Source organism: Chrysemys picta, chromosome 5 (assembly GCF_011386835.1).
Source record: "Chrysemys picta bellii isolate R12L10 chromosome 5, ASM1138683v2, whole genome shotgun sequence".
Classification (NCBI taxonomy): Eukaryota; Metazoa; Chordata; order Testudines; family Emydidae; genus Chrysemys; species Chrysemys picta.
Window position 1 is genome coordinate 107153911 of NC_088795.1, and position 27967 is coordinate 107181877.

Genomic DNA, 27967 nt, shown 5'->3' on the forward strand with positions numbered 1-27967 from the left:
AAAATAACTATAACTGGTATAGAACCTCAGGAGATCATCTAGTCCAACCCCCTGCTCAAAGCAGGACCAATCCCCAGCTAAATCAGCCCAGCCAGGGCTTTGTCAAGCCTGACCTTAAAAACCTCTGGGGGAGTGATTCCACAATTTATTTCCTAATAGGGGAACAATATTAACCAAGTAGACTATCTCTACAAAAGAATCTGAGATCTAGCTGAGAAGCTGACAGTAAGTTCTGAAATGCATTTTTCATAACATGTGTGACAGACCCAGACCAGTGGGGTACAAGAGTCTGGTAGAGGGCAAATATACTGGTCACTGTATGAGTAGTTTTCTGTTCCCTGAGTGACCAGACCTATTGGGATCCAGGAAGTGGGCGGGCAAAGCCTGCCCACTACTAAAGGATCCCTCCCAGCCTAAGGGGGGGTCCACAGGACCTGGAGACCAAAAAATTATGGGGGACAACTAATAAAAGAACAGGGACAGGAGTGAGGTCAAAGGGTCAAACGAAGCGAACCAGATGGGGACACTGAGCAGAGAACCCCAGACAGCGCCCACTGCTCCTCGAAGGTGTCAAGGGAGCCAGTGGACGCCGCCCAGAGGAACTCTGCCCGGATACGTGAAAGAACGGAGGACCTGAAATACGCCCCACAGTCACAGGAAACTCCATCGGCCAAGCTCCTCACTCTGGTTTTATAGATGGCCAGTTTTGCTAGGGCCAGAAGGAGGTCCCGCGACTTTGTGGGGCGATGGATAGGGAGTGCATAAATAAAAAGGTGAGGAGAAAAGTGCAACCAAAATCTTAACAAAATATCCGTGAGGAGCCGGAATAGGGGCTGCAGCCCGGCGCACTCCAGGTAAACATGTGCCAGGGTCTCCCTCACGCCGCAAAAGGGGCAGGTGTCTGGGATAGGGGTAAACCGCGCCAAGTACACGCCCGTGCTCACGGCTCCATGAAGGAGCCACCAACTGATGTCCCCGGTGGGCTTCAGGATCAGAGCAGAATAAAGGCTGGCCCACCGGGGCTCCTCACCTTCCAGAGGTGGCAGAAGGTCCCGCCACTTCGTATCGGGGCGGGAGGCGAGGGTGAGGACATGAAGAATGTGGAGCACGAGTGTGTATAGATGTTTCCTTGGCGTGGTCCGGAACAGAACTGGCTGCAGATGGTGCAGCCGGCTCATGGTGAATGGACGGGGAGGGGGCTGATTGGGTCCACGGGGCAGGGGCCCGATGAAAAAGTCTGGAGGGCTCGGAGTGGAGGGTGGGCGGGGTGTGCCCTCTCGCAGGACCCGGTCAAGATAGTCCCGAGCAGCGGGCGGCAAAGCGGCCCACACCCCCTGAAGTACGCGCCAGGGAGTACGAGGTCTGGAGAGCCCCATGCGCTGAGCGAGCGTCAGGGGATCCAGCCAGTCTCCCCAGTTGTAGTCCAGGAGGTCTCCGACTTCGGTGACTTCTGCTAGGACCAACCTCTGGCGCACCATGGGGGACTCCGCCACCTGCACACAAAGCTGGGGGTTGTGTAGCAGGGGCTCCGCGAGGAGATCTGCCCCCACGGTGGCCGCCACGGAGCTGGTAACTGAAAACAGTTTCCAGGTCCGGAGGAGGTCCTGGTAGAAGACCGGCAGCTCGGAGAGGCCTTGCGGAAGACCTCTCGGATGGAGACAAAGGAGCTGCCGGTCATATCGGAGCCCTCGGAAGCGGCGCAGGAAGGCGTGCACCAATACGCTCCGTGCCGGACTACCTGCACCATAAAGGAGCCTCTGCAGGGCCTGGAGGCGGAAGACGTGAACCTGAGAGTGCAGACACTTCAGGCCCTGCCCTCCCTCCTCCAGGGGTAGATGGAGAACCCCCGCAGAGATCCAGTGCAGTCCTGACCAAAAGAACTCCAGAATCAATGTCCGGAGGGTGGTCAGGAAGCCCGGGGCCGGGACCAGGGTGTTGAGCCGGTACCAGAGCATGGACAGAACTAGTTGATTGAGCACCAGTGCTCTCCGTCGAAGGGAGAGACACCGGAGCAGTCCTGTCCATTTCCGGAGCCGCTCCGACACTCTGCCCTCTAAACCTAGCCAGTTCTCCGGCGGAGACGGATGCATGGCAGAAAGGTAAGCGCCGAGATAGAGCAGCGGACCCGTGCTCCACCGGATGGCCTGAAGCGTGGGTGGGAGGGAGCTCGCCTGCCACCCGTCCCCTATCACCAGGCCAGAGCTCTTGACCCAGTTGACCCAGGCGGAGGAGGCCGCCGAATAGATGGTCTGGCAAGCCTCCACCCACACCAAGTCGCCCAGGTCCTGGATCACGAGGAGCACGTCGTCGGCATACGCCGACAGGACCAGCCGCAGCTCCGGCTCCCACAGCACCAACCCTGCCAACCTCCTACGGAGGAGAAAGAGGAAGGGCTCGATCGCCAGAGCATACAGCTGGCCCGAGAGGGGGCACCCTTGACGTACTCCTTGCCCGAAGCTGACCGGTTCGGTCAGGGTCCAGTTGAGCCTGACCAAACACTCTGCGGAGGCGTACAGCACCTGGAGAAAACCCACAAACTGGGGCCCGAAGCCAAACGCTCGCAGAGTGCCCAGGAGATACCTGTGGTCCACCCTGTCGAACGCCTTCTCCTGATCCAGGGACAGGAGGGCGAACGACAGACCATCCCTACACCCGCGTTCCAAGAGGTCCCGGACCAGATACAAGTTGTCAAAGATGGTGCGGCCCGGGACAGTGTAGGTCTGGTCTGGGTGGATCACGTCCGCCAGCACGGACCCTAGCCGCAGCGAGATGGCATTCGCTACGATTTTATAGTCCATGCTGAGGAGCGAGATGGGGCGCCAATTCCGTAAATTGCGGAGGTCTCCCTTCTTCAGCAATAAGGTGAGCACGGCTCACCTGCACGAAAGAGGGAGGACCCTGCCCTGCAAGGACTCGGCCCAGACGGTGACAAGGTCCGGGCCGAGGACGTCCCAAAACACGCGGTAGAACTCCACGGTCAGCCCGTCCATGCCCGGAGATTTATTGGTGGGCATGCGGCGGAGGGCTTCCGAGAACTCGGCCAGAGTGAGAGGCAGCTCCAGCCGGTCTTGGTCGCCAGCGCTGACCGTTGGGAGTTCATCCCAGAGCATTCTGCAAGCGTTAGGATCAGTCGGATCCGGGGAGAAAAGGCCTGCGTAGAAGGCCCTGGCCCTCCCGCACATTTCCGCCGGATCCGTGAGGGGGGTGCCGTCCTCTGCTAGAAGGCAGGTGACGTGCTTCTTAGCCCCCCTTTTTTTCTCCAGGGCATAGAAGAAGCAGGAGCCGCAATCCATCTCCCGAAGGAGGCGGATGTGGGATCGAACAAAGGCACCTCGGGCCCGATGGTCCTCAAGGGTCCGCAGCTCTTCCCGCTTCTCCCGGCACGCTCTGCAGAGGGATGGATCACCGGGGCTGGCGGCCAGACTCCTCTCCAGCTCTAAGACCTCCCGTTCCAACTGCCCTATCGCCGGCATCCCTCCGTCGGCTGGCGCCCCGGGTGTAGTCACGGCAGAAGAGCCGGGCGCGCACCTTCCCCAGGTCCCACCACCGCCGCGCCGAGGGAAAGGCACGCCGCTGCCCTCGCCAGGCCAGCCAGAACTCCCGGAAGGACGCCACGAAGCCTACATCCTCCAACAAGCTATTATTAAAGTGCCAATAGGCCGGCCCTGGCCTCTCCGCGCAGAGAGAGGCTGTCATGATGGGTAGATGGTGTTCTGAAAAGGGGCCGGTCGGACGCTGGAGGAGTGGGCCCAGGAAAGATGGAAGCGTGACATATAGATGCGGTCCAACCGGGAGTGGTACGACCGATGGACCTCCACCCGGACAAAAGTGAATGTCGAAACGTCATCCAGGTGGTGGTTGCGCCAGACGTCCACCAGGGAGTGATGTTCGACGATCTCCCGGAGGACATCTGCGGCGGCCTGGTGCTGCTCGGTCCCTGAACGGTCCCGTTCCTCAAAGGTGGCGTTAAAGTCCCCACCCAGGACCAGGCACTCGCAAGGATCCAAGGTGCCGAGGAAGGCGGATGCCTGCTGATAAAAACACAACCTTTCTGGGCCCAATGTCGGGGCGTAAACGTTGATGAGATTAACCACAAGCCCCTCCATGCCGACCCGGAGGTGCAGCAGGCGGCATGGCACAGCCTCGGCAACCCCCAGCACCTCGGGCCGTAGGTCGGGGGAGAACAGGGTCGCCACTCCAGCCGTACGAACTGTGAGGTGGCTAAAATAGACCCTGTCCCCCCACTCCAGCCGCCAGCTAGCTTCAGCAGCCGGATCCGTATGGGTCTCCTGCAGGAAAAATCACAGAGTACCCCTCCTCCCAAAGGAAGGGGAGCACCTGGCTCCTGTGGAGACCCATCCTACAGCCCCGGGTGTTTAATGTTGCAAAGATGATCGGTACCATGAGGAGGGCTGGGGGGGATCCTCGCTAGCAGAGACACCCACGGCCTCCGTCGGGCCACGCAACAATCCGTGACCTACCGCATAGGCGATTAAGTAGTCACAGAAGAGGCAGACCCGTTGGTAGGCCGCGGTGGCCTGCCTCCTGGTCCTCTTACCCTCCCCCATGAGGGCCCTCGCGGCCCGGAGGATCTGATGGAAATCCCCCCATCGCTGGAGTGCAAGCTGTACCTTGTTGCGGGAGCCACGGACGTCCTCAAGGAATTCCCATAGCTCCTCTCTCAGCTTATGGGGGAGTGGGGTTATCGATCTATGGCTATCCCCCAGCGGGGCCCCTGTCTCAGCCCCGTGGCCCACCGAGACGGGCAAGCAGGGGGCAGACCCTCGACGTGGTGTCCGATGGGCTGGCGCCACGTGGCCCCTCTCAGACCCTGGCTCAGTGGGGGGCGGCGGAGGGAAAATAGCAGCCCCTGGTGGGTCGGGACAGGGAAAGACAAAGGCTGCTCCTTGGGGGGTCAACCTCTGGGATATGGAAGGAGACAACCCCAGGGGCGGCAATAGCATCATGGGAAGTGGAGGGAACAGGGACGGGGTCGGTGTCAGGGGCAGACCCCCTCCATGGTGGTCTGTTCCTACGCGCTGCAGAGGAAAAGGGCGGGGCAGGCAAACAAACTGGAGCTAGCGAGGGGCTGGGGCAAGGGGGAGGGGCAAAAGGCAGTAAGGGGCAAACGGGTAGGTAACAGGGGCAAAGCTGGGGGCTTGCTGTAGGGGGGAGGGGGTCAGTCCAAAAGGGGGGGCACGTGCTCCCACGTGCGCTTGCAACAAAAAAGAAAGTCCTTGTAAGCTGGCTGCTGTATCAGGCCCAATGGTGGCAACAGGGCATGGCAAGCCTTGGGGAACAGCTGAGTCCCAGAGGCAGAAGCCCAAGGCAGATGGTGAGTAGCCAGTAGGGGTGGTGGAGGGGGCAACAATGATAGTGGTGGTAGGGGTCGGGGGGGGGACACAGATGGACCAGGGGGCAGGCTCCACGCCACACCCCCTGTGTCTCCACAAACACAGTCTAGATCCCCACCACAAGAGCACAGTTCAAAAGTTACTCAGTCCAGGAGGGCCCCCTCTACAGTGGTCTGTAGAATTCCTACACGCTCCCCCACTGGGGGATGGTCCTCTTCTTCTCCTCAGGGCTCCAGCAGCTCCCCAGCAGCAAACGCAGCAGCTCCACGCTGCAGTCTGGTGGCCAGGAGGAAGGACTCTTCTCAGGTGGAGGTGGTGGTGGCGGCATCCCCAGCAGCAGAAGCAATGGTTGGGGTCTCTCCCTCCCCTCCTCTGGGAAATGGGCCAGCAGGCCCCCCCCTGGGCTGTAGCTGGAGCAGGGGGACACCTGGAAACAAGAAGAAGGCCCCACGGATGAGAGCTATGCAATCCCTGAGTGCAAGGGGAGAGGCTACAGACCAGGCCAGGACTGAGAACCACAGGACTGCACCTTTAGCAAGTTTGAAGATGACACTAACCTGGGAGGAGTGGTAGATACGCTGGAGGGCAGGGATAGGAGACAGAGGGACTTAGACAAATTAGAGAATTGAGCCAAAAGAAATCTGATGAGGTTCAACAAGGACAAGTGCAGAGTCCTGCACTTAGGATGGAAGAATCTCATGCACTGCTACAGACTAGGGACCGAGTGACTAGGCAGCAGTTCTGCAGAAAAGGACCTAGGGGTTACAGTGAATGAGAAGCTGTTTATGGGTCAACAGTGTGTCCTTGTTGCCAAGAAGGCTAACGGCATTTTGGGCTGTATTAGTAGGGGCATTGCCAGCAGATCGAGGGACGTGATCATTCCCCTCTATTCGGCATTGGTGAGGCCTCACCTGGAGTTCTGTGTCCTGTTTTGGGCCCCACACTACAAGAAGGATGTAGAAAATTTGGAAAGAGTCCAGCGGAGGGCAACAAAAATGATTAGGGAGCAGGAGCACATGACTTATGAGGAGAGGCTGCGGGAACTGGGATTGTTTAGTCTGCAGAAGAGAAGAATGAAGGGGGGATTTGATAGCTGCTTTCAACTACCTGAAAGGGGGTTCCAAAGAGGATAGATCTAGACTGTTCTCAGTGGTACCGGATGACAGAGCAAGGAGTAATGGTCTCAAGTTGCAGTGAGGGAGGTTTAGGTTGGATATTAGGAAAAACTTTTTCACTAGGATGGTGGTGAAGCACTGGAATGGGTTACCTAGGGAGGTGGTGGAATCTTCTTCCTTAGAGGTTTTTAAGGTCAGGCTTGATGAAGCCCTGGCTGGGATGATTTAGTTGGGGATTGGTCCTGCTTTGAGCAGGGGGTTGGACTAGATGACCTGCTGAGGTCCCTTCCAACCCTGATATTTTATAATTCTAAGCTGCTAGAATCAATTAAGGCAGGCTAATCAGGGCACCTGGGTTTTAAAAGGAGCTCACTTCAGTTTTTTGAGGTGAGTGGGAGGAGGTGGGAGCAAGAGGTGCAAGAAGCTGAGAGGGTGTGGGTGTGCTGCTAGAGGACTGAGGAGCACAAGTGTTATCAGACACCAGGAGGAAGGTCCTGTGGTGAGAATAAGGAAGGTGTTTGGAGGAGGTCATGGGGAAGTAGCCCAGGGAGTTGTAGCTGTCATGCAGCAGTTACAGGAGGCACTATAGACAGCTGCAGTCCACAGGGCCCTGGGCTGGAACCCGGAGGGCGGGCCCGGGTTCCCCCCAAACCTCCCAATTGACCTGGACTGTGGGTTCTTCCAGAGGGGAGGATCTCTGGGCTGTTCCCCAACCCACATGGTTAATCTCTGAGGCAGAAAAATCCGCCAATAAGTGCAGGACCCACCAAGATAGAGGAGGAACTTTGTCACACATGTTGGCTCTTTCTTGTCTTTGCTGTAGTTTCAGTTTTCCCAACAGCACTCAGTGTAAATTGATGAGGTTCATAGAAGATATTGTAAAAATGCTCATTCCAGTATTTGGACTGCTAGCCAAGCAATTCTTTCCTATTCAGCATCAGAAGTATAATGCTTTTTTCTTTTATGGATTTCTATTATTATGCGTTTTCTTAAGGAATCTTGCTAGAAAATGTGGTGTGGTGATGATCAAATGCATCTAATAACTCAGGGCTTTTTTTATTTGATCAAAGGTGGTAGTGTAAATACAAAAGAAGTTGCCATGGTATCCTCAGCATAGAGCCCTGTCAGTTGCAGGATTTTAGTTTTGTTGTCTAGGCAGAAAAATTATGAGTGGGGGGGAAATGAGTTTTCATAATATGAGATGTGTCTTCCATCCAACTGAGGAAAAATCTTTGAACAGAAGAGTCTCCTGCAGAGCAACCAATTGCCTAAGCAACAAAAAGTACTGGCAAGTAATGTGAACACATGAAAGTGTGATTGAAGGGTGTGATCAGAATGGTTTCATATTCTTCTATCTATTGCACATGGTTACTACTTGGTTATCTACAAATGGATGCGATTTAAAATATTATTTCATTAGGACTGTGAAATTAAAACTTCACCCTATAAATTGGTAAAATCCTGCAACCATTTAAGCAAACCACAAATCAGAAATGGTAGATAATCTTGACTGCATCATCCATTATTTATGGTTATTGTTATTATTGGAGCACACAAGCTTGGGTGGTTTAGGTGCCATACAAACACCCTGGACGATTGTAACATGCAGCTGGGGAGGTTAGATGTGTGTGTCAGCTCCTTGCCACACCAGTCTGTGATCCTCAGCAGCAAATATTTCAAGGCTCTCCCAGCCCAAACCTTGCAGGTAACAATCAATGAACTCCAGCCTGCAAACTCCTCAGAAATGTCTCTTTGCAATGCATAGTCTCCTTCCATGGTACATTCACAGAAGCTATTATGTTCACAGCTCTCTTAAGGAGTCTGGACATTAAAGCTTATCAACTTAACTGGGGTAAACAGACCCTTCCCTTCAAACACAGCACTGAGTTTGTTTATAGTAAAAATAAAACAAGTTTCTTAACAAAATGAGATAGGATAAGTGATATCAACTTAGAAGAAATAAAGTTAGAAATGGTTACAAACACACAACAGTAAAAATAAGCTTTCTAATGGCTACAACCTAACTTAACAAGCTACAGTCTTTGTCCAAGGCAGTTTCCTCACCAATCTTCCTTTCTCAGCAATATCTGGCTAACTCTTAGGTTGGATCCCCCAAAGTCTAAAGTGTTTGTTTTCCTTGTCTCCTTAGGTGATGGAGAATCCAAAGTCTTTCTGTGGCTCCTTAGATCTCAAAGTCTGCCTTTATTTTAAGGGATTCAGTCTCCTGTCTCCTACAGGGGGGACCATGGGAACCACAGCCAATGGACCTGAGGGGGCAGTGCCTATGGATGGAGCAGCATGTAGAGCCACCTGGCTGCACCTCCGCATAGAAGCCGGAGGGGGAACATGACACTATTTCCGGGAGCTGCTTGAGGTAAGCACCCCTGAGCCCCCACACACACCCCAAACCCCTGCCCCAGCCCTGATCCCTCCGCATACTCTGAACCCCTCAGCTCCAGCCCAGAGCCCCCTCCTGCACCTCAAACCCCTCATCCCTGGCCCCACCTCAAAGCCCACACCCCCAGCCAGAGCCCGCCCTCCCTCCCGCACCCCAGCCCCCTGAGCCAGCACAGTGAAAATGAGTGAGTGAGGTGGGGAGAGCGAGTGAGGGGGGGATGGAGTAACTGGGGGCAGGGCCTCGGAGAAGGGGCAGGGCATGGGTGGGCCCTCGGAGGGCGGGGCAGGGAGCGGAGCAAGGGTGTTCAGTTTTGTGCAAGTAGAAAATTGGCCACCCTAAGTCCCCTGAAGTATGTTCCAATATGATACTTTCTGCTGCAATTTTACAATGTAATTGTTCTCTTCCTACAGCCTTGGATACAAATGAGTAGTCCATTGAATCTTGCTACGCCTGTGGTGTTTAGGCACTACCCCAACATGCCTGGTTTAAGTACTTTTTTTTAATCACGGACCTCAAAGCATAATATCAGTGAATATCTATAATTCCCCACACAGCATTATCACATACATTTTGCAATGATATGATTGACTAGTGTGTTATTAGTTTTGAAATGATACCTCATAAGGCATATTTTTGTACAAATATCATTGCAGTTGTGGGTGGGGTGTGAACACAGGTTGCCTAAAGTCACACAGACACAGTCAACACCCCAAATAAATATCAATTTTATGTAACAATGATGTGACCAATAAGTAGAATAGCAGTGAAAAGGAAGGGAGGACAAGAGTAATGATAGGTAGATCACATGGTTAAGCACATTAGCCACTGCACAGCTAGGTGGTTCCAAGTAATGTGTAGTGTTGAGTTTTTTTTTTTCTTGTTGCAAAAGCTTTGTTGCATCATGCACATTATACCTCTACCCCTGTTCCAATGTATTTCTTTTAATTGTTTGGTGTGTAATAAGTGTCCAGCCATGATAAAAGTAATGAATAATAACAGACAGGCAGTTTAGGAAAGGAGGAACAGTGAAATAGTCTTGCACATGGGATTGGTAAGAGAGGTTAAATACAATTTACCTAATTTTTTTTGTAAATGATACAGTAAGAGAAACATTATATGGCCTAGCACACTCTCCATTTGAACTAGTCATGGTCTCCAAGACCAAACTCACAACTCTACAAGTTGAGTCCAAAACCTATGCTCCAGAATAGCTCCATGATCATATTAAAAGGAGAGATGAACAATGTCAGTGGTGAACACTGATAGCAAATACAGTTAGTTGCTCAGAGCCCTGCTCACATCTAAGCTCTGTCAGGATTCTCATATGAGGTATTCCCCCATCTATCTTGCCTGCAGAGCTTAACCTGGTAAGCATGCTCAGAGTATACCTACTGTTTCAGACTTCAAATGGCAGCTGAGGGTGAGAAGGTCAGGGATTGTTGGATCATGCTGGCGGTATATGTGTGTTGCAGACTACACAAAAGCCCAGTGGTTAGGGCACTCAGATGTGAGGGTAAGGTTCAAGTCCCTGCTACAATAAATATGAATTATTTATACCAGATGGATCAGCTCCAACAGGAAAGGGTCACCCCAGAATACTCTTAGTTGGCTTTCACCTGGGCTATAACAAACCTATCTTAAAAAGTCACTGCACCAACCAAGGCAGAGAAGGGATTTGTACTTGGTATGTCTACATCCTAGCTAAGCACCCCACCACCAGGATATTCTAGAAATTTACATATCTGCTCACTTTTATTCAGGGCCCAATCCTGCAGCCATGCTCAACAAATGCTTACACGATTGGGCCCTGCTGGGGAGGTAAGTGGGGAGGGGAGAAACCTAATTCAGGAATTCTGCCAGGGGGTTCAGATTGACTGAGGTCACTGCGCAGCTCATAATCTGTAGAGCAGCATCAGGATTTAGGCAGCTTTGTGCATGCCCACAAGTGGAAATGTATGCACCTATACCTGAAACATAAAATACTGAACTTCAGCTATAGTGCAGTAAAACAAAATCAATGGTTGAAGAGAAAATGGAGTCCTTGCATTAGGACAAGTGCACATGCAGGATATTTTGGTTTCTTTCAAGTGGTGGTTATTTCACTTCAGCATTTGTCTAGCTGTTGCTTTTTCATAGTTTCTATATCTGTCAAAACTGCCTGTGCGACAGGTGTTTGAATTGATCACATGGCAAGATACTAATAAGGAGAGTTCTTACTTCTTACTAAGAAGTTAAAGAGAAGCTGTTCTTTTAAATGGGAATAAAATAGGAAAATACCATTAATTTTTTAAAAAATAAATAATTGATAAAAATAATTAAAAAGTCAGCTTCACTTAGATCAAATATATTAGCCACACAGGAGCAGAAACAGTGTACATGGTATAAATTAATGGATATGACTGATATATTATTGAAGACAAGTTACTCATTGTATGTGACAACATGGTGCTTCCATCTTGAAGTGTGTTGCTTTGTTTCTGCTGTCCTTTCCTATTACAGTTTGGGGTGAGGATTGTTTGAAGTGCTCCTCTCATGGTCTCTCTATTCTCCTTATTCCCATATATGTTTTGGTGTTCAGATTCCACAGAAACAAAACTATCCTTCCCCTCCCCCCCCAGCCACCAGCACCACATTGGAGAAGCCCCAGGCAGCTTTAGTAGAAGAAAAATAGATTCTTTAATTGCATTCATTTAACATCTCCTCGCAGATGACATTCACATTCATGCCTCATTTCCAGTCCTTCCTAATGATGTCAGCATTTCACATCCCATGTTGTTTGGCTGATGTCTTATTATAGATGATTCATAACTTTTCTTCTTTGAATATGGATGAGACAGAGGTTTTATTGATTATATCTTGTGCCTGGCATTTCTCAGAATTCTAATTTATTGTGACAAATTCTTCTCACTCATACCGCTTTCCTCTAATATTCAACTCAGTTTTTTCAATTCCTGTTCAAAATGGGGCATTAGTGAAAGCATGTCATAGCCAATTATTCAATTACTGCTGCCAGGTAGTGCCCAGTTACTACAGAAATGGGTAAAATGTAAAAAAGAACTTATTCTATGAGAAATACATAAAAAAAAAACTGACCAGGCCACCAGACAATATTCTGGTTCTTCTTGTCACTATTTCATGGCTAGTTTAGAGCAATTCATGTTGGGCAAATACAGAGATAGATAGATAGATAGATAAATTTAAGATATTCCTAAGGGCAGCTGAGGAAGGGAAGTTGCATTTAGGTATCAGAAATACAATCTACTGACAGAGAAGACATTGTTCTTCCCCCCCATAAAAGTAGGAAAGATTGAATGATCTTGCTAAGAAAAATGTGAATATATGACAAGTATGCCAAATTCATTCTTTAAAATAGTCCACCATCACCCCCCCCCCCCCATTCTTTGCCAGTTTTCAGGGCCCCTTTTATTGAACATTTGAACAAGTTAATTTTTCATTGCAACTACATTGTTTTAGAATACTTACACAATTTTTTGCAGAAAGCAAAGTTTCATGACTATGCATGCAAATATATATCCATGATGAATGTGAACTGTAGTACTCCAACAGGAAGTGCATGGGTGGTCATTTTGAAAGCTTTTGGTGGGTTAGGAGTTGAAAAGGGAAAGAAGAAGGGAGGCTTTGGAAGAGGCGCAAGAAGAACAATATAAATAAATGTAAATAGAGCAGCAAAAAGGAGGAGGGGTGACTGGGGTGGCACATCCGGATAAAAAGTGTCTTAGAAGTAGCTGTCTCAAAGTAAAGGGACAGCAAAAAAATATTGGCCAAATTTAAAATAAAAAACGACTGAGCTCCTCCTGGAGGCTTACTTTTTAATATTTTGTTACAACAGGGGCCATCAGTGGGGTTACCCAATTAAGGGGTCAAATCCACTACAAGCTTTGCCATCACTTTTAAGGCCTAGCCATAGGGTAGTGTTATTGGTACTTGACTGTTTCACTAAAACTCCTTGTCTTAAGAGTTTATTAATTGTTATGAGGCTGGCTTTTGCTTTTTTATTTTATTTATTTATTTATTTAGATGCGTATACTGCCTTTGGAGTGGGGGATTGAGGGTTATAACTAGGATTTTTGTTTTAATTTTAATTCATGTTTATTTTTGGCAGGATTTTTTGTAATGGCCAGAACGTTCGGGGGCCACTTGGGCTACTTCAGTTTTATAGATGCCTTAAGGGCTGCTAGCCAGTAACTTGCTGAAATCTCCACCGGCTCCCAGAGTGTGCCAGGAGGCATTTCTCCCAGGACTTTGTTAGCAAAATTACCTATCATTTTTAAAAATATTAATTTTTATGATTTTTTTAAATTTTATTAAGGTTCTTTTCTTTTTCTTTTTTGTTTTGCTTAATGCACCCTTTTTGGCAAAAGGGAACCATGATTTTTGTATTATTAAATTGTTATATAAATTGTGCTCATGTTTAATCAGTTATCCACAACCACCCCCAAATCTTATTCAGATTCTCTGCTTCCCAGGGTAAGATTCCCCCATCCAATAAGTATGGCCTGCTTTCTGTATACATTTACATCAAATTGATATTTGTCATGGGGAAAATGTTAATTTCAGTTAGATTTTCAATTTTCCAACAAATATTAAAATCTAAGCTTTCTAAAAAACTGTTTCCCAACTTAAAAGAAAAATAGAAAACCACAGTTTTTCAATTTCCAGAATCCCAAATAAAATGACATTTTATATCAATGAAAATTTTCAGTTTGGTTTGAAATCTCCTACAGAAAACATTATTGACCAAAAATGTTTGTCCAGGCATATTTTCCCCATGAAAGTGCTTTCCTAAATCCCCAAATCTCCCAGGTCTGAAACCCAATTCTTCCACCAATAAATTGAGTAGCATTTATTCTCACTGGTCCCACTGGCTTCATTAGCTATGCTCTGTGAATAAGTGTTAAGGAATCAAGGCCCCTCATGATTTAAAAAAACACTTTGGTGGAAGATTCTGTGAGAGTAAGGAGAAGTATTATTATTAGTATGTGTAGATATATTTTGAGAGGAGGTCTAAATTAATATATATACATAGATATACACATACACACCTGAAAAAAGAAAAGGGACTCAATTAATCTACATTTAGAGGAATGTCTAAAATGAGGATTCAGCACTGCACTCCTGTTTTCTCATACAAGTGGCTCTAATATCTACTTTGTAAACACCAATGTGTAGTTTATGTATGTTATCTGAGCCATCACCCTTTGCACTCCTGTACAGCAACTCTACAATGAGACACCAACATCATCCCGCTTTACCAGAGAGAAGACAGGGAAGAGATCTCTCCATGCAGAGATCTCCCTTTACCCTGGTCTTGCTAGCCTCTCATACTCATATTCTTTCTCTGCCCTCACATTCTGCCCTTGCATTTCCTTCCTGTGCACATTTCTACTCTTCCAGTTAATTGATTTACTACCTCCTTAACTCTCCCCTCCCCTCAGACTGATCTAGTAATTAGCCCCAGCTTTCCTCAACAAGGCTCTTCTACATGGAAACTAAATGGATTTATAGTGATCAGCTGCTGGTTCTTTGCACTATGTCACAGTCCTGTTTATCATAATCCTTAAAGAATAAGCTTTTGCAGGATAATTTGTTATGAATATATGAAAAGCAAGATTTGATATATAAAGGAGTGTTTGGATTTCTGTGCTGAAAGCAAGATAACTTGATGGGGAAGGACATTGTTTTTGTAATCGTGTTCTCTAATAGGATGTGCTAGGTTGTGGGCTGAGAAGTTCCCAGGGAAGCTCTGAGTATGGACTCTCTAGTATTTTGAAGATTTTAATGATATGGGTTTTGGGGGGGGGGAGGGGGGGGAACACAGGGAATTTGTTTTGTTTATATGTTTTTAAAATATATGAAAACAAGGTGTGGTATTTGATTAACATGTTCAGAAATGTGCTTTAGGCATGAAGCTGTATTTTTTAATTTATATATACATACATACACACACAGAGAGAAAGAGAGAGAGGATGGCCATGAAAAAGAAAGATGATCAAGCAACATATTGCACCAATGCTGTAGAAAACTACTATTTCATGCAGAGAGAGACCAAATATATTCTGCTCTAGTGCACTGAAAGTAGAATGCATTCATTTCAGAACAGCCTTCTGGTAGGTACTTTTTTCTTATTTTAAAAAATAAAATACAACAGATTTAACAAATGCTGCTAAATATTAATGACAGATGGAAAGCAGTTTTGGAAGGTGGCATTAATATGTGCTATTATCTTTAGTTTGAAAGTTAATCACTACAGCCTCAAAGCATATGTTTATTTAACAAGAAGTCCCTATTTCTTGTCTTATCCTCAGTAAACATGCAGGTCTTCACATATGGCTTCTAAGTTTTATGGAGATTTTCTCAGAAGAAATTGTCACTAGTTTCTGTTTAAATTGGGGTCTGGGAGGCTATGTGAAACAGCACACATGATAATTGGCTCTATTATGAAGCCTTGTCATGCCAGATTTTCCAGGTACAAAACAAACTGCTCAACACTACCTTCCAAGCAAAAGCTGCACTGAAGTGCTTCAGCAGCACAAATTTCAATTTTAATTGCTTATATTAAATCCAATTATACCTCACATAATGCCAGATGCCAAATCTGGAATTCAGAGTGTATATTATGAACAATGCAACACTGGCATGGAGTTTAAAACAAAGACATACAACACTGTGGTTTGAATTCTTCTTCCTTTTCCCACAAATGTTCATCTGAACTGTTTTTTGTATATATAAAAAGAAAAGAATCCCACTATCATTTCAAAGTGGACTATGCTGCTGTATGTTTCCCTTTGACCCATTCACTGGTAGACCTTTGTTAGTTCATTAAAACATTTCTCAACATGTCATATATATAATGTGGTGAAGGAATCTATAGTTTATCCATGTTCAGCTGTTAACCTTTCTCAAAGCAATTTAGCAATGTTTTCCCTTCCTTTTATAAAACTCATCTGAATGATTCTGAAACAAAGTGGGCAGGAATTGAACTAAACATCTTTTTAAAGATTAAAATAGGAAGCCGTGGGGATTCTTTTTGGTTTTGGTTGGCTGGTTTTGCTTTGTTTTTAATTTTTAATGCTGTCTACACTACCCAGTTTCAACTAGCAGTAGAAAAATCGTAATGCATTGAGAGAGTATGTTTTCCTGATATTTTAGGTGAGAATGAAACCAGGAAGCCTTGAAGCCCTTCTCCAATAGTCTTATTCTGCAAAATATCCAGCTTGATTTATAGATCAAAATTATTTGGATTCTAATCAAGAAATTTGACTGAGCTTGAGTCTTAAGTCTGGATTCCCATCTGAACCCAAACTCCAAAAATTACACAAATTAAAGCACCTCCTCAAACATTCCTGTGAGCAAAAACCAGTTCTGATGAACATTTGTGGGAAAGGGACGAACAAAGGGCATGAAAATAGGCAAATTCAAGAGTGAGTTCACAAAATGTGCACCAAAAATTCATTGTTTCTGTTATTTCCCCAGTTCTTAACCTGACCCAAATCTTCCAGCAAACTGCTTTGCATTTCCTCAACCATCAACAGCTTTTAAACAACGTGTCACCTTCAGCTACTCTAACCCTTGTACTTCTGTGCATTCTCTTGTTTGAACATCTTAACTTGGAGAATTAGCTAGTGTTCTCACATCAGTCCCAAACATAGCCTTCACTTCGTGCATCCAGAAACACACAAGTAAAATCAGAGACTTATATTAAGTATGATAAGCAACCCCCCAGGCCAACCCAATAAAATTTAATTAGCTGTTCCCTTTATTAAAAAAAAAAAACATCTTGCAGTGTACAGTACTCACTCTATATTTAGTTTTGATTAGAGATTTGCACTATAAAAAACAAATACTATTTTTCAGTTCACCTAATACAAGTACTATAGTGCAACTGCTTTATCATGAAAGTTGAACTTACAAATGTAGAATTATGTACAAAAATAACTGCTTTCAAAAATAAAACAATGTAAAACTTTAGAGCCTACAAGTCCACTCAGTCCTACTTCTTGTTCAGCACAATCACTCAGCCAAACAAGTTTGTTTACATTTCCAGGAGATTATATAATCATACAAGATTAGGGTTGGAAGAGACCTCAGTAGTCATCTAGTCCAACCCCCTCATCAAAGCAGGACCAACCCCAACTAAATCATCCCAGACAGGGCTTTGTCAAGCCAGGCCTTAAAACCTTTAAGGATGGAGATTCCACCACTTCCCTAGGTAACCCATTTCAGTGCTTCACCACCCTCCTAATGAAATAGTTTTTCCTAATATCCAACCTAGACCTCCCCCTCTGCAACTTGAGTCCATTGCTCCTTGTTCTGTCATCTACCACCACTGAGAACAGTCTAGCTCCATCCTTTTTGGAACCCCCCTTCAGGTAGTTGAAGGCTGCTATCAAATCCCCTCTCTCTTCTCTTCTCTTCTCTTCTCTTCTCTTCTCTTCTCTTCTCTTCTCTTCTCTTCTGCAGACTAAATAAGCCCAGTTCCCTCACCCTCTCCTCAGAAGTCATGCACCCCAGCCCCCTAATCATTTTTGTTGCCCTCTGCTGGACTCTTTCCAATTTTTCCACATCCTTCTTGTAGTGTGGGGCCCAAAACTGGACACAGTACTCCAGATGAGGCCTCAACAATGTCGAATAAAGGGGAACGATCATATTCCTCAATCTTCTGGCAGTGCCCCTACTTATACAGCCCAAAATGCCATTAGTCTTCTTGGCAACAAGAGCACACTGTTGACTCTCATCCAGCTTCTCGTCCACTGTGACCCGTAGGTCCTTTTCTGCAGAACTGCTACCTAGTCATTCGGTCCCTAGTCTGTAGCAGTGCATGGGATTCTTCCGTCCTAAGTGCAGGACTCTGCACTTGTCCTTTTTGAACCTCATCAGGTTGTTTGTTTGTTTGTTTGTTTGGCCCAATCCTCTAATTTGTCTAAGTCCCTCTGTATCCGATCCCTACCTTCTAGTGTATCTACCACGCCTCCCAGTTCAGTGTCATCTGCAAACTTGCAGAGAGTGCAGTCCACACCATCCTCCAGATCATTAATAAAGATATTAAACAAAACCGGCCCCAGAACTGACCTTTGGGGCACTCCGCTTGAAACCATCTGCTAACTAGACATGGAGCCATTGATCACTACCTGTTGAGCACGACGATCTAGCCAGCTTTCTATCCACCTTACAGTCCATTCATCCAGCCCAAAGTTCTTTAACTTGACGTCATCAGCATGGAAGCATGTGCTCTGGAATGGTGGCCGAAACATGAAGGGGCCTACAAATGTTTAGCATATCTGGCACATAAAGACCTTGCAATGGCAGCTACAAAAGTGCCATGCGAATGGCTTTTCTCACTTTCAGGTGACACTGAAATAAGAAGTGGGCAGCATTATCTCCCTTAAATGTAAATAAACTCGTTTCTCTTAGCGATTGGCTGAACAAGTAGGACTGAGTGGACTTGCAGGGTCTAAAGTTTTACATTGTTTTGTTTTTTAATTCAATTATGTAACAAAAATCATCTATATTTGTAAATTGCATTTTTACAATAAAGAAATCACACAACAGTACTTGTACAGGGTGAAATGAAAAATACTAATTCCTATCATATTTACAGTGCAAATATTTGTAATAAAAATATAAAAGGAGCACTGTATACTTTATATTCTGTGTTGTAATTAAAATCAATATATTTGAAAATGTTGAAAAACTTCCAAAAAGATTTAATAAATATTAATTGGTATTCTATTGTTTATCAGTACAATTAAAACTGCGATCAATCAGGATTATTTTTAATTGTGATTAGTTTTGAGTTAATCATGTGAGTTAATTGCAATTAATCAACAGCTCTACTTATCACCCAGTTATCCTAAACGTGACTGTTTAATAATTAGTTCCAGTATCTTTCCAGGTATCGAAGTTAGACTGATTGGTCTATAATTCCACGGATCCACTTTGTTCTCTCTTTTAAAGATAGGCACTATGTTTGCTCTCTTCAGTCCTCCGTGAGTGCCCAAAGATAATTGCTAATGATTTTGAGATTTCTTCAGCTAGTTCCTTAAGTATTCTAGGATGAATTTCATCAGATGAATACAACTAATTTATCTAAATATTTTTTAATCTGCTCTTTCCCTATGTTGGTCTGCATTCCTTGCCCCTTATTGTTAATATTAATTGTGTTGGGGATCTGGTCACCATTAACCCTTTTAGTGGCAACTGAAGCAAAATAGGCATTAAACACTTCAGCCTTCTTCATGGATATTCATGGATTGGACCAGCCCATTCACTGTTCTAAATCAGTGTAACTCTGGTGAAATAAATGAATCTACTAAATGTAAAGTAATGCACATTGGGAAAAAATAACCCCAACTATATATACAATACGATGAGGGCTAATTTAGCTATTATGAATCAGGAAAAAGATCTTGGAGTCATCCTGGATAGTTCTCTGAAGACGCCCATGCAGTGTGCAGGGGCGGTCAAAAAAGCAAACAGGATATTAGGAATCATTAAAAAAGGGATGGAGAATATATTATTGCCCTTATATAAATCAATGGTATGCCCACATCTTGAATACTGCATACAGATGTGGTCTCCTCATCTCAGAAAAGATATACTGGCACTAGAAAAAGTTCAGAGAAGGGCAATTAAAATTATTAGGGGTTTGGAACAGGTTCCAGATGAGGCGAGATTAAAGAGGCTAGGACTTTTCAGCTTGGAAAAGAGGAGACTAAGGGACGATATGATAAAGGTATATAAAATCATGAGTGATGTGGAGAAAGTAGATAAGGAAAAAGTATTTACTTATTCCCATAATACAAGAACTAGGGGTCACCAAATGAAATGAATAGGCAGCAGGTTTAAAACAAATAAAAGGAAGTTCTTCTTCACACAGTGCACAGTCAACTTGTGGAACTCCTTACCTGAGGAGGTTGTGAGAACTGGATAAATTCATGGAGGTTAAGTCCATTAATGGCTATTAGCCAGAATGGGTAAGGAATGGTGTCCCTAGACTCTGTCAAAGGGTGGAGATGGATGACAGGAGAGAGAGCACTTCATCATTACCTGTTAGGTTCACTCCCTCTGGGGCACCTGGCATTGGCCACTGTCGGTAGACAGGATACTGGGCTAATGACTTGAACAATGGAGTGGAGAGTACGATTATAAAATTTGCAAATGAGGCCAACATGTGAGGGGTTGCTAGCACTTTGGAGGACAGGATTAGAATTCAAAATTACCTTGACAAATTGGAGAACTGGTCTGAAATCAAGATGAAATTCAATAAAGATGTGGCAACACAAGCAGGTAGGATGGCAAATTCAAATGAAGAAATACAAAATGAGAAACAACTGGCTAGACATTAGGCCATTAGGGTAGAAAGTGAAAATAGTATTCCATATACCAGTATAAAACAATTGAATTTTGACTTGCAACTTTGCAAAATTGTCATGAATATTTAGTGCAATATCTACTTGGCTTTTAACATAACAATAATGAAAATAAATGATAATTTAGTCACCTACCCAGAAAAAAAAATATCCTCAGAAAATGGGTTGGTACCATTTACAGTGGTGCTTTATACTGCATGTTTTCTGGTAAACATGAGTAATAGTTTTCAATCTCTGATTTGAAGTAGAAAAAATTATGTTCATCTCAGGCTACACATAGCCATAGTCTTCTCATCTAAAAATGCTTCAAACATCTCATTTCCATGGCGTGTCTTGAAAAAACAATGAAGATTAGAAGGTTGCTGAATGATTTGACAAACTTTACCTGCTAGTTCACAGGAATTCTGTAGCATATACTAGCGAGCTAAATTTTATTTCACTTGCCAAATATCCAACCATATTATAAGCCCAGTTGTGGCCCACATTTGAAATCCACCAAAAAAGTAATAACTCCTTCAAATCTAGGGCCAAGTAGAATTCTTTTACAAAAATTGCAGTGAATTGTAAAGGATTTCCCGAATTATGACACACTAGAAATAGAAATAAAAATGTTCACCAGAGTTCAAGAAGTCTAACTTCTATTGCCATCTTGTAGTGAAAGACTAGAAAGCTGGAGAGAATTAGAACCTAATTTACTGGACTACCAGAACTGTGTGAGTTGATTAAACTTTGATTTCAAAAGTTACATACTAACTTTTGAATTTGGAAGTTCACTTTTTCTTGCAAAGCTATACCTAGGAAGGCTTATCAATGGGGAAAGGAGAATTTTTCCTCTAAAAAGATTTGTAAAGTGCAGGGAAGGAAGCATGGACGGCAAGTATAATAGGCCAGGGGAGGCTAAGCCTCCCTAAACAGGATGCAAAGCACCGGCCTCTGAAGGTTCACCACCTGCCTGCTGCCTTTGGAGTGCCGCTGCCAAAAGGGCATCCACGCTCCAACCTGAGGCCCTGCTCCTGCGTCCCGCTCTTCCCCTGAGACGCTGCCCTCACTCCACCTCTCCCCTAAAGCTGGCAGGGATTCGGGGTGGCTGGCGAGACAGGGGCAGCTCGGGGTGTCCGGTGGGCCAGTGCTTGGGGCAGCTTGGCTGGGCCAGCTAGGGCTCCTCCGGCCGAGGTGGAGGTCTTCGGGGGGCTTGGCTGCACCAGCCAGGGCATCTCTGGCTCCGGTGGGTGAGGGGAGGGGCAGAAAGGGTGGGGCAGGAGGCTAGCCTCCCTGAACGGGAGAAAGGGTTAAGAAGGCAAGCTAATAAGACTTCTACTAAGGTTCTCTCCTTCTATGGCGCTTAAGAGGTTCACAGGAAATTTACTTTCCCTATGAATCCCCCGTTTTCATCCAGTTACCCCTCCCTGAAACCATCCTGAGATCTTTTAATAGTAATATCCTGTGGATTGCAGCAGTAGGACTCCCACAGGAAGTTAACTGGTGTGGACAAGGCAAAATACCGTAGTGTTTCCTCCAGCCTTCTCTTGCACCCCTGTGCTATTCTGCATGACTATCACACCTAGCCCCCACTCTGGTCTTGGCAGATAGTAACATCTCCATTCCCCTTCATATCCTCATGCTTCCCATAAGCCCTCTTCTTCCAATGCCCTCTCCATAGAACCCTTCTCATTATGGTCACCCAAACCCCTTTCACCAGACTCTGTGTGATTTCAGAGGTGGGCACTCAGGAGCAGTTTAGGCATGTTGGAGGAGAAGGCAGGGTTGAAGCATTATCTCTTGCATTCCCGCTCTTGCCCATGGACTCCTGTGGTGCACAGAAGTAGGGCTTTCCTCTGACTTACCACTGGAGGTCTATCAGGGGAGAAAGCAGGGAGGCATCAGTGTTTTCCTTCTGCCTTCTCCTCCTGCACCCAAGTGCTGCTATTGAGCACCACCCTTCTGACTTGCATGCTCAGCTCTGGGCAGCCCCCTAGAGCATGGGTTTTTGGTGGGGGCATAGAGTTATGGTAAGCACAGGTAGGCATGAAAGCACTAAAAGAGGCTATGTGGGGCTATGAAGCCTTGAAAGGGAACATGTCCCTTGAGCTTCTATTCCTTTGTTTTGTACAGTATCTTTTTTGCCAGTGTCCTCTGCCTCCCACAGAAACATTTAGACTCTGATCTTGTCTTTGTCAGTACAGTACTGTACTTTAATAATCCCCTGTATTATGCTAACTGTGTGATTAACCATATCCTCTCAGTTTGGACGATGAAGTAAGGTCACTGTATCTGGAACAGAGGAGTTTTATCATGATGCAACATCATAGCCAGTTCCTAAAGTTTTATTATTTGTGAGGATAGCCCTAAGGGCTGCACTGTAATGGTAGCCTCAGGAGGAATTTTTGCTGAATCATCTGGAATATCTCCTTGGACCTGGAGGTGCTTCATTGGGAGGTCTCCTACCATTTGAACACATTAACATACACCTTACAGTATTATTTACTATCTAAGAGCATCATAACATTCATTCCATTTCTCAAGTGTATGTGCTATTGAGATAAATGGTATAAAATCATATTGACAGATAATGGATTTGCAGTCAAAGGTTTAAAAAATACTGTATATGTTGTAACATTTTACTCACTTTGACATAACTCTCATAATGTCAGCATTGCAAACATTCATTTCACGCACAATACTAAATATTAAGGGCTATATTCAGCCCTCAGACACACAGACTTTAATGGGAACTGTGTGAGCACATCCAAGGTACATTTTGATTAAAAGAATGGTTATATTCCAAATAAGAAACTTTGCAAAAGTGCCACCTATTTGCACTTCCTATGCTCTGTAAATTATTTATTTGGCTCTAGGAATCTAGTTCCTAATACAATTTGCAAGGTGTGCAGTTTCCTGATTACAGGGGAAAGTTCACACAACTACTTGTTAACTCAAAATGTGAACATTCAGGAGGTATTTTCAAAGTCATTTTCTTTCCATCACACATGCATCTTTTACCTGCCAACATTTTATCAACATATTTTCAATATGAAATTCATTTCATACTTGCTACTAGAGTTTATTCTAACAGCTGAATAGTCTGAACATCTTCAACATGATAGGTCAGACAGTACCACTGTGTACAGCTATGATAAGAAAAAACTCTAAGAAAGTCAGTTTTGACTTGTTCCTTCTGGTGTGTAAAAGCTAGCACATTTTCCTATCACTATTTCCCAAGTATTATAATTGGAAATGAAATGCTTAGCTTTATGAGGGTCTTCACACTCCAGTCAGAGATTCCAATTTCTGTTTAAGAACATTCTATTAATGTATTTAATTGGAGAATCTGAATAGTTGGCAATTTTTTTTAAAGAAATGAACTAGTAGAAACTAGAAGATACTTTGGCTTTCACAGCCTGTTGACTAAAAAAGTGTCTCTTTTCCAAGCATGACTTCTTGAAAAACTCAATGGGAAAGAACACATTGGTGTCTGCATATAAAAATCAATGGGCTAAATCCTGCAGTCCTTATTTAGGCAAAACTCCTGTTGAAGTCAGAAGGAATTTTACCTGAGAAAGGACTGGCTCAATGACAGACTAATTAATAGAGCAATCACCAAAAACAGATAAAACAAAAATATCTTAACTTGTATCTTAACTTGTTAAGAGTAAATCAGGACTTTATGTTTATTGTTGAAAAAGCCATAGCAGAAAAGGGGTGGGGGGGAAGAGTGCCTTAGTGGTTTAGAATGGAGGGAAAAGGGTGGGGAAGTATATATGAGGAATTTGATACACTTTAATTTGGAATACAATGTGCATATACTTCTGCTTACTATGCCTATACTGGTTAGAGCCTGAGTTGTCCTATGGGGTAAGACTGTGGCTATTAAGCACAGCCCTGTGTATGGGGTAGACCCTATTTCATGTGGACTATTTGTGGAGTAAGGTACATCTCAACATGAGTAAGGGTGACCGAATTTAACCATGAGGGAGTTTGGACTTCTTCCACTTGGAAAAGTGAAAAATAAAGGTGACTATGGAAGTGAGCTGAACCTTTTAGTTTGCTATGGAAAAGCATTTTTTTCCATTCCTTGAAACATTCTGGTGGTTCTTCTGTGCACCCTGTCCAAATTTTCACCATCTTTTATAAAGTGTGGACATCAGAACCAGATACAGTATCCCAGTAGTGGTCTCAACATTGTTGTACCAAGAGATAATAATAAAATCATAGTAATACAGGTCTGAAAGGCACCTCTAGAGGTCACCTAGTCCATTCTCCCATTCTGAGGCAGGATGAAGTATATCTAGACCATCCCTGACAAGAGTTTGTCTAACTTGTTCAATGGACATGGAGAACAATTGATCATTGTTCATTTTATAACAGCTCTTAACATATTTGAAGACTCAAGACTAAACATGCCCAGTTTTTTATACATATCACATTTTAGAGATATAGTGTATACATACATATGTACACACACGTATATGTATAAAGTTTTATCTTTAGCCTTGTCAGTTTAGGTTCTGCTTCAGTACGTTGTTCACATTCATTCTACCCTTATTTCTCCTAAGGATGTTGCTGGAGAATAAAATGAATTATATACCATACGGTCACACATTTGAAACCTGTTATTTTCAATAACATGTTAAAGAAGCATTCATTACAGACTAGAAATAACTTATTCTGACAGTTTGCTAGAGTAGAGTTCATGTTGAGTGCTAAGACATTGACAACAAACAGAAAGAGAGTAAATACCACTGGCTCCTTTCCAGTAGAAGATATAGATCAAAATAGTATATTGCCAAGGCACTTTATTATTTCTTCTCAATCTGCAAGTTCAAGGTAGCATCTTAACACCAGAAAGAGCTCCACAGATACTTCTCTCAGCTAGCAGCTCTACTCATCTTCCATCTCTGCAATAAATCTATTCTATTTAAAAAGTATTTCTCCCTCAACTTTCAGGTCAGACTTGATGTTCAAATGTCATCCCTGGGTTACGAGAAATGTGCAAAGCTACCTGAACATATGAGAGCCAAAGTGCTCTCCTGAAGAGCCAGGCTTTTGCCAGCCAGAAAAATGCTCTCTCGGTAATAATTGTGCAGAATACCGCACAACACATTCAGAATGAGTAGATGATTGTGTCCGAGCCTTTGCTGGTATAAATCAGCATAGTTTATTTTTTTACATCAGTGAAGCTATGCTGATTTATACCAGCTCCGGATCGCCTTTGTGTGTATTGTTTCTTTTCTTTTTCTGGGGAATATTATATGTCTAACACTGTAATAAAAACATAGGAAATTATTTGCTATACCAGTCATGCAGAAGTAATTTGAAAAGTTTAGGGTAAGCATTAAATTACTGAAGTATGATCTAATATATTGAGTGCATTTCTTTGGAAGGTAGGTACGAATTCTCAGATGGTATAAATTTAAATCAGTGGAACTACACAGATTTCCAGCAATGGAGGATCTGGCCCAAAATGTGTATTTTATGCTTACTTATTAGTAGGGTCCTACCAAATTCACGGTCCATTTTGGTCAATTTCACAGCCATAGGATTTTAAAAATAATAAATTTCATGATTTCAGCTATTTAAATCTGAAATTTCATGGTGTTGTAATTGCAGTGGATGTTGCAGTGCTGCTATCCTTACTTCTGCACGGCTGTTAGCAGCGGCGCTGCCTTCAGAGTTGCCCAGCTGGAGAGCAGCAACTGCAGGCTGGGAGCCCAGCTCTGAAGGCAGAGCCACCACCACCAGCAGCGCTGAAGTAAGGATGGCATGGTATGGTATTGCCACCCTTACTTCTGCACTGCTGCCTGCAGAGCTAGGCCCTCAGTAAGCAGCTGCCACTCTCCAGCCACCCAGCTCTGAAGGCAGCAGCGCAGAAGGGTGGCATGGTATGGTATTGCCACCCTTACCTCTGCGCTGCTGCTGGTGGGCGCTGCCTTCAGAGCTAGATTCTTGGCTAAGAGTCACCGCTCTCTATCTGCCCTGCTCTGAAGGCAGTGCAGAAGTAAGGGAGGCAATACCATGACCCCCCCTAAAATAACCTTGTAACCTCCCTGCAACTCACTTTTTGGTCAGGACTCCAAATTTGAGAAACACTGGTCTCCCCCATGAATTCTGTATCGTATAAGATAAAAGCACAGAAAAGACCAGAGTTCACCAAGGGGGAGACCAGATTTCATGGTCCGTGACGTGTTTTTCATGGCTGTGAATTTGGTAAGGCCCTACTTATTAATGCCCACAATTACACCAATTTATAGTCCTAACTTATCTCAGCTGTGAGTGCAATGTGGTAGTTAAGCTTCTAAATAGATTTAGTTCAGAGTGAAATAACTGTGCCAACTTTCTGTACACGCAAGAGATTGTGGCCATGAAATAAAAAAAAAAATGTAGGCCTTTAGGAATAGAGAAATGTAAGTCTTTAAGGGTATGTTTTCACTGGAATAAAAGACATACAGCATGGCTGCATCTGACTCAGACTCATGGGACTCAAGCTCAGGGGCTAAAAATTGCTGTGTAGATGTTAGGGCTCAGATTGCCCCCTGGGCTGTTGGACCGTCCCCCTTCAGTGGGCCCCAGACCTTGGGTTCCAGCGTAGGCCTGAAAAATTTTACATTCCCACAGCCCGAGACCCACAAGCCCAAGTCAGCTTCCCCAGACCAGCTGTGGGTGTTTAACTGCTGCATAAGAAGTAAAGGGGGAGCCACTATGTCTACACATTTATTTTTAGCACAGTAGCATGAGCCTTGTGAGCCTAAGTCTGTTGAACCAGGCTCTGAAATTCACTGCAGTGAGCTGTGTAGATGTACCATGTGAGTGCAGGATTCTGGACTGTATGAAACCCTGATTTTATATGCAAAACCTCTGTTACTATATCAGGACTCCTAGTAACTTCAATGGGCTTTGGATCGGGGCATTAAGACCTAAGTTAGCAAAGCACTTAAGTGTATGCTTCACTTTAATTACATGAATAGTTCCACTGATTCAAGTGCAATCTATTACAAGAAAGTATCAGAAAGCATTAGAAATAAAAATAGGAGTACAACATACATTTACCTCATAGCTAAGGGATAGTAAAATATCTGAGGAGAAAACAAAATACATTGTACTTCACAAGTAAGATATAATATTGATCTCTATGTCTGTCTATTAACTTTTTTTTTTTAAATGCACACATCCAAAGCTCTGGGCACAATATGGTAACCACAATTACATATCTTATTAAATAAATGATGGACCCTCTCACCTAGCCTAATTCCACAAATAGGAAACTCCTCATTTACCCTCCTCTGAGGAAACCCTCTCCTCAAAAGCATAGAAAAACAAATAGGTCTGCAGCAGGTTATGAAGGTCAGTAGCTACTGGCTCTGTCAGCCCAAAGCAAAGAAGCAAATTTCAAAACTGAGGGCCCTTAACTGACTGCATCCTCAATTACGTCAATGTCACACAGAGCGGGAGTTGGTTTCTCGGTTAACTGGATCTCAAACCATTTGGGCATCAGAAATGAAAATTAACACATTAAAGTGCACCAGAAATTGAGAGGGAGGCCAGTCCAGATCACTGAGTGTATATAGGGCCTGACATGTAGAGAGTGCTGAGCATTCAAAACCTCACTTGCATTACATGAAATCTTCAGTTGCCCAGCACTTCAGAATATCAGGCCCAGAGAGTACTGCTAAGCAATCAGACTCTGCATTCTGCACTAGATCAGTATCTGAAAAG